Source organism: Egretta garzetta, unplaced genomic scaffold (genome assembly GCF_000687185.1).
Source record: "Egretta garzetta isolate BGI_Z169 unplaced genomic scaffold, ASM68718v1 scaffold1, whole genome shotgun sequence".
NCBI lineage: Eukaryota > Metazoa > Chordata > Aves > Pelecaniformes > Ardeidae > Egretta > Egretta garzetta.
In genome coordinates, this window is record NW_009258542.1 from 1,882,192 (window position 1) to 1,888,472 (window position 6,281).

A 6,281-nucleotide genomic window follows, 5' to 3' on the forward strand; every position below is an offset into this window, starting at 1 on the left:
CAGCAATTATAGAAACGCCTTTCAGCAAGAAGGCTTGCACAACCCTGTATGAATCATCTTGGCCCTTCCAACACAGGTGCTGGATAAAAAAAGTCCTAAAAATCCAGTCTCCATTCACAAATGCATCTTCAGCCCTGCCAAGCCAGAGCAGGACGCTGCCACTGTCCAAAGATTTTCCATGGGCCTGATCCTTCCCCCCCCCACCCCGAGGTGGCTGGGGGCATGGTTGGGATGTGGTCGCCAGCGTGGCTGTCCTCTCCAAGGACACAAGGGAGCTGTGGGGGCCTGGGCAAGGTCCAGCAGGCACATACACGGGCTTTTCTGGATGCTAAGAGATTGAGCTGGGAGATGGAAACTGCACGAAGTACAAGATAAAGTTTTCAAACGCAAACTATTCTGTTTATCATCACAACCTGCGTATGCACCACTTCATGAAAATAGGTTTTGCTCTGATAAGCACAGATGTCTCCCTGTGGCCAAGCATCCCTCGCCGGACTCTGGCCCCTGCCACATACCACGTTCAGCATTGGTTTAATTATCTGCAGAGTCCAAGTTTGAAAAATAAGGAGCACGGTTTTAACCCAGCAATTCTTGAGGTGATTTTTTTACCTTTGGTATTTTACATCTAAGCCAGTCAGCATACAAACCTGCCTTTCCAAATTCAGAGTCGGATCCAAAACCTATCAAAAGCAAAGACTCCCCCTGGCTTTAATGCACTTCGGATCCGTCCCCTGAGGATTTAAACTTTTTTTGTTCCAAACCACTACCTCAATACTACTGCCACAGCTTTTTCAACTGGCAATAATGTACTCTCTCTCGTAGCTAGGTGTCTTGTTCTGATAAATTACCTTTACTGTAGTTATTTGATTTTAGGCTGGGACAATTCACTTGAAGCTGATCTTTCCAACTGTTTTTGGTGGGACAAAGGAAACCGTCCTTCCCAGGAACGGCAGCAGCCTTCCTACAAAGCCTGACTTGCTTTTTGCCACGATCCAGCACTGTGCATATTGCTTCCACATTGAGAATTTCATCTAGAGGCCCAGAACAATGAAAATGCCTAATTATGTTGGCAGAGATCACCATTATGATTTCCGTGCTTTTCCCCCTGCATTGAATCAGCCCAATGCGTGCGCGCTGCGGCTGAGCAGGGGCAGTTACGAAATTCCCCTTCGCTCAGCTCGGGAGCCCACATGCTGAAGACAGCTTAAAGGATCCCTGAAGGCTTCAATTTGCCAGTAAACAAGAACTGAGATTCAGAAAGCGATTCTGATTGCAGAAGATAAGAGCGATAGCAGAAAACTCACTCTGCATTAAGCTATGGCATTCAGTCACCAGTACTGCCAGCACTTTCTACTTGGAGCGTCCCAGTTCCCCATCGTTCCCCTAAATGAACAAAGATCACACCGGCTGCACCACAAAGCAGCCAAACCTGCGTTTTCCAAAAATCATTACAGCCATCTTCACACTTAATGAAAAACACAGCCAGACTTAGGTTTACACGTAGAAGCCCACTTGTAGCTAGTGCTTTTAATGATTAAAGTCAAGGCTTCACCACCAGTTCTTTAGAACGACCACAAGTTCTTGGTATAAGCCAGGCAGCCCCATAGAGCTTCCAGCGACGGCCTGAGCAAAGCCAGGCTCACCTCAGCCACAGCTTCCGCTTGAACTACTCTGAAATTAAGCTGTTACAGCACAATTTCGATTCTCTTTGGCACTTTTAAAGGCAAAGCAAAGGAGACTGTGAGAAACAGCAGCCTCACCAAAGAGAAATGCAAGTTGCATGTTTGATGAACATTTATGCTTACACAAGGAGGACCCACCCCCCCACACACACCTTTTCCATGGGAACAGCAGAATATGAGGCAATCCAAAAAAATTAAGAGGCGAGTGCCCAGGAGCGAGATGCCATGGGCAGCTGCTGCAGAACAGCTGATGCTCTGAGCTCGCCCCAAAATCCTGGATGCAGGAACACCCCCATGCCAACGTCCCCGGCAGGACCAGCAGCAGAGGGGGTCCCCCCAGCCCCCCCCCCAGCACAGGGGAGCCTGGCAGCGGGGACCTGGGGGTCAGCACGGCCACCCCAAGCCACCCTGGCAGCAGGTTCACACCACCAATGGTCAGAGCTTTGTGTTTAGGCTACAGCAAAACCTAATCATGTTTCTCTAACGTAACGAGTGAGAGATCAGACGTCGCACTGAAATGTTCCGAGTCATCTAATTTACGGCTCAAGGACAGGAAAAGTGTTTTCAGATGTGTTGTAGGGGATTAAAGTCAGCTATATGGAAATCATTACCCTGCACTAACAACACTCTACTCTATTTTAATGGCTGCTAGGACAATCCTAAGAAAAATAACTTGACCTAGGTTAGTACTAGGCCTTCAACACAGGGCTTCGTGGGAAACGGACCCATTAACAAGATGTAACTGAAAAAATAGTTGCAGACACCTTTTATCCCACGATTTGTTTTCTAAAAGACTCAACGTCATTCTCAAAAGATTACTTGCATATGCTCACATGTTTTACCAAAATGTTTTTTCACCTGGTAATGATCTACAAGTCTTGCTCTCTACATTTGTAGAGCTGCTTTCAAGTTGCAAGAATTCCTGGGTCTTATTGAATTTCTAATTTCTCCATCCCCTTATAAACTAACATTTAGCACTTGGGAACGTGCCAGACCAGACCCGGGACACCGCCGTCCGCTATCGTGTGGCTGCGCAGAACAACCCTATCACTGTATTCCACCCCAATCTGTACGGTCATGCGAGTCTGTCTGTCTGTCTCCAGGTTCCTGCGCATCTCACTATTCACCTCTCATGATGGCACTTTGCTACGGTCACCACTGGTTTTCATCACCGATGTGGCCGTTAGACTTCTAGGGGCTGGACTGAGCCTGGAAGCAGCTACAGCCGACGAGCGCCCAGGACTGCGACGCCTCTCCGTGACAGCCGTAAGGTGACGGACCTGTCCCTGCAGCCGCACACAGGGCTTTTACTTGCCGTGTGAGGTAGGCAAGGCTTTGCACAGGCTGGTGAACAGGCACAGGAGCTGAGCTCAGCTGAGCATCCCGATAGACCCAGCTCATCCAGCGTATGTGAAGGAGAAGCTGCGGGATTTCTTCTCCTTCATTCCTCTCAGCTGAAACCATTGCTGTGTATCAAGGCTCTGGAAAGGTGCCGGTTTTCCCCTCCGTTAGTCCTTGAGGAGCTCCAGAAGGGAAGCTGTGATTCACTTTTTCAGTTGTACTTTTACTGGAAACTTGAGAACATCATACATTGTCATCCTTCCCATCTTCCAGCTCGCAGCAAACAGACCCCAACAAAACCTCCATGAGTTGGGGCAGGCAGGAGGGGGGACTCAGAAGAACAGCAATTACGCGAGGTTCCAGGGACTTTTGGGGCTATGCATCCAGCAGACTTATTACTGGGCTTTCCCTTTTAGAAACTTCCAGAGAAACCCCGTCTCTGTACAGCGAGCAGGAATAAACAGAATATCTTCATACTCAGACTCTCCAAGCAGACTCAGCAGGACCGTAATGGTGGGTCAGTCCCTGTTGGTTCTCTGCCCACTACGCGTCCCCAGGGCAGGGGGGTTCAGTTCTCCATCACGGCTGCACGCCTCGCTACAGTTAGGCACTTGAGCTGCTGCTTTCCTTGGTCACTCAGTCTCAAGCAAATGAGAACAAATCTGATCCGCATTGCAAGCGCAATGCTGCATGCCACTGCCATCTACAAAGGAATTTGGGTTTTCCGAGCCCACGCATGCTAGCTTGCTTCCTTCTCAGCCCCTAGTCCTTGCTCTGCCAGGGTTACACGGAGCAAAACAGCCCCCCAGGTCCCCCAAGCTTGGCAGGGGTTTCCACAGCTGCTATTTAAAAAGAAGAGTTGCCACCTCTGGAATACCTTCCCTCCACGGGCAGTGCCAGTCCTGCAGCATGCACACTAGACAGAGGGGGAAGAAATTGCTTCCAGGATTTATTGTAAGCAGCAGGAACCAAACTTGAATCTTTGAGGATTTATGTTTTGACACCGCAGTCAGGAAACAACCACAATGCAACAACCTTGGCTTGGTCCTTGGCTGTGCCTGGGGCCAGGCAGATGCTACCAGTCCTGTAGTGTTATATACACCAGTGTTATATACACCAAAAGAAAGGGCTGTAATTGGGTTGGACTGGGAAGAACAGCATCAAAATATTTATTTATTTATTTTTAAAAGTCTCACAATGCACATGAATTCCTGCCGGCACATCACAGGAATACAAACACATTACTCCTGGGGCGGTGGAGCCAGAAAGCACACCTCTTGCCCAATAAGGAATTTTTTTCACTTGTGTAATTTAGAGACAACTTCACAGTGAGGAAAAAGAAAAAGAACAAGTTTTACCACGCCATCATCCTTATCCACACATTTACGTTATTTAAAACTCCGAAATCCTTGGCCTCCAGTCAAATGCATACATTTCATGGCTAAATACCAAGATCTCCATACCATGTTTCCGTGAGTAATAACTCACGAGGCTGCTCAACCCCCAGGATTCTTCTCCAACCAGCTGCCACACACCTGCCCTTACCGCCCCTGCAGATGCCAGTAAGGCAGGCGAAGCCGACCCTGCGCTACCTTGGCTTCGGATGCAATGCCTGGGAAGACGACGCTGGAGCAGGCTGATTTATCACCAGGGCATCCTGAACCGTCCCGGCTAAATCTTCATCAGCACCATCGCTGCCTCCCCGCCAGAGCCCAGGTGCCAGGGGCTGCTCCAGCCTTACTCAGCCCGCTCAAACTCCTGGCCTCACATTTCAGAGCCATTAGCCACAACCTGAACGCCCACCCCTTGCTACAGGGAAGCCTAGGTAATTCCTCACATGCTACATCAGCGCCCGCATGAGCATTGGTTGCATAAATCGACTCCTTTCATGAGCTGATGAGGATTTTCCTCTGCTCTGTTTCAGAACAGAAAGGCTACTGTGCTGCTGTGCTTTCTGCGTTACTGCTGCCCAGAAACAGCCCTGCACATCTCGGGGCCAAACGCGACCCGCTGGAGCCGAGGACAAAACACCCACAGACTTCAGTGGGAACGAGGGGTGCTAGCCAAGACGGGGGCACAAAGAAAGAGGGAGAACCACCCTAAGAGCACTTAAAGTCCTGGGTAAAGGATGGAGTAGAGATTTTTAAAAGAGAAATATAGCTTAGTACAGCCTGAGAGCAGTATCAGCCTCACAGGTACCAACACTGACTCTGGGCTGCAGGGGACACCGGGGAGCCACAGCCCCCAGCACACTTTAAAAGCTGCGACATCCCCTTCCCAGCAGTTTTCCCAATGTGGGCTTGGGGCCAGCTCCTTCAGGAAGGATGCAGCACAAGCCTTCATGCTCCCAGCTGGCAGATAACAAAAGCTTCAGAGCAAGCTTTCGGGCTCGCCTTCCCCCTCTGGCACAGATGGGCAGGTCTGGACAGTGCTGCCAAGGACTTTCCAGCGATGTGCGTCACCAGGAACGGCATCGGTGATGCCACAAGGTCTCCTGTCCAGCACCCAAGGTCCTTTGGGTGCTCAGCCCTCTGTTCTCAAGCCGTGGTTTCAGCAAAGCATGGCTCCAACCCAATTTTATGGCTGCTTTTATTTGAGGCATGACCCGATTTGAAGTAACGAGTCTTCCCTAATAACCAGGACTGCAGCATAACCATGAGATGCTAACATTCAAAGGAGCTGGGAAGGCTTTCTTTGAAAGAGAAAAGAAAATACACAGTGATATGTAAGCAAGAGCAGGGCAAGCTGCATTGCCGAGCTGGTTATCTCTGGACCGTAGGCTTGTTGTGTGCACTTGCCTGGACGCTGACTGCCTTCCAGGATAAGAAAGGGTTGATTTCAAGAAATAATATTGATTTTAATGCACAAGTACTGTTGGGAGACAGCAGGCCCAGGCTTTGCTGGCGTCTCACCACGCCATGTGTTTCGCTGTCGATGCCCTCCAGACACTGCTTCCCTCAGCTTCCCTAAAATGACGTGAAAAATCAGATGCAGAGCCTGCCCTGAGCCCTGCTTTTCTTTGCAAAACCAACAGCCCACATCTTCAGAGGGACCTCCTCAGTGCTGCATCCCCAGCCCTGTCTCCTGCGGGGTTCATAACCAGTCCAGGGAAACTGGAGCATCCCATGGAGAGAAAAAAAAAATTCCTCCTATTTCCCAGGACCTGTCACGCAACTGTGCCAGATACACCCGGGAACAGCGCGATTCCTTTCTGCCGACACAGCCATGCTGGTTGTTCCATGGGTCTTCCCTGCTGCC

At 49.8% G+C, this 6,281-nt stretch overlaps 1 protein-coding gene across 1 annotated transcript in view; it reads right to left on the bottom strand.

The window, feature by feature from the left end:
- The window catches only part of PDLIM4 (PDZ and LIM domain 4), a 60,198-nt gene that overhangs the window by 26,942 nt on the left and 26,975 nt on the right, over window positions 1-6,281 (bottom strand). The window lies entirely within an intron of this gene.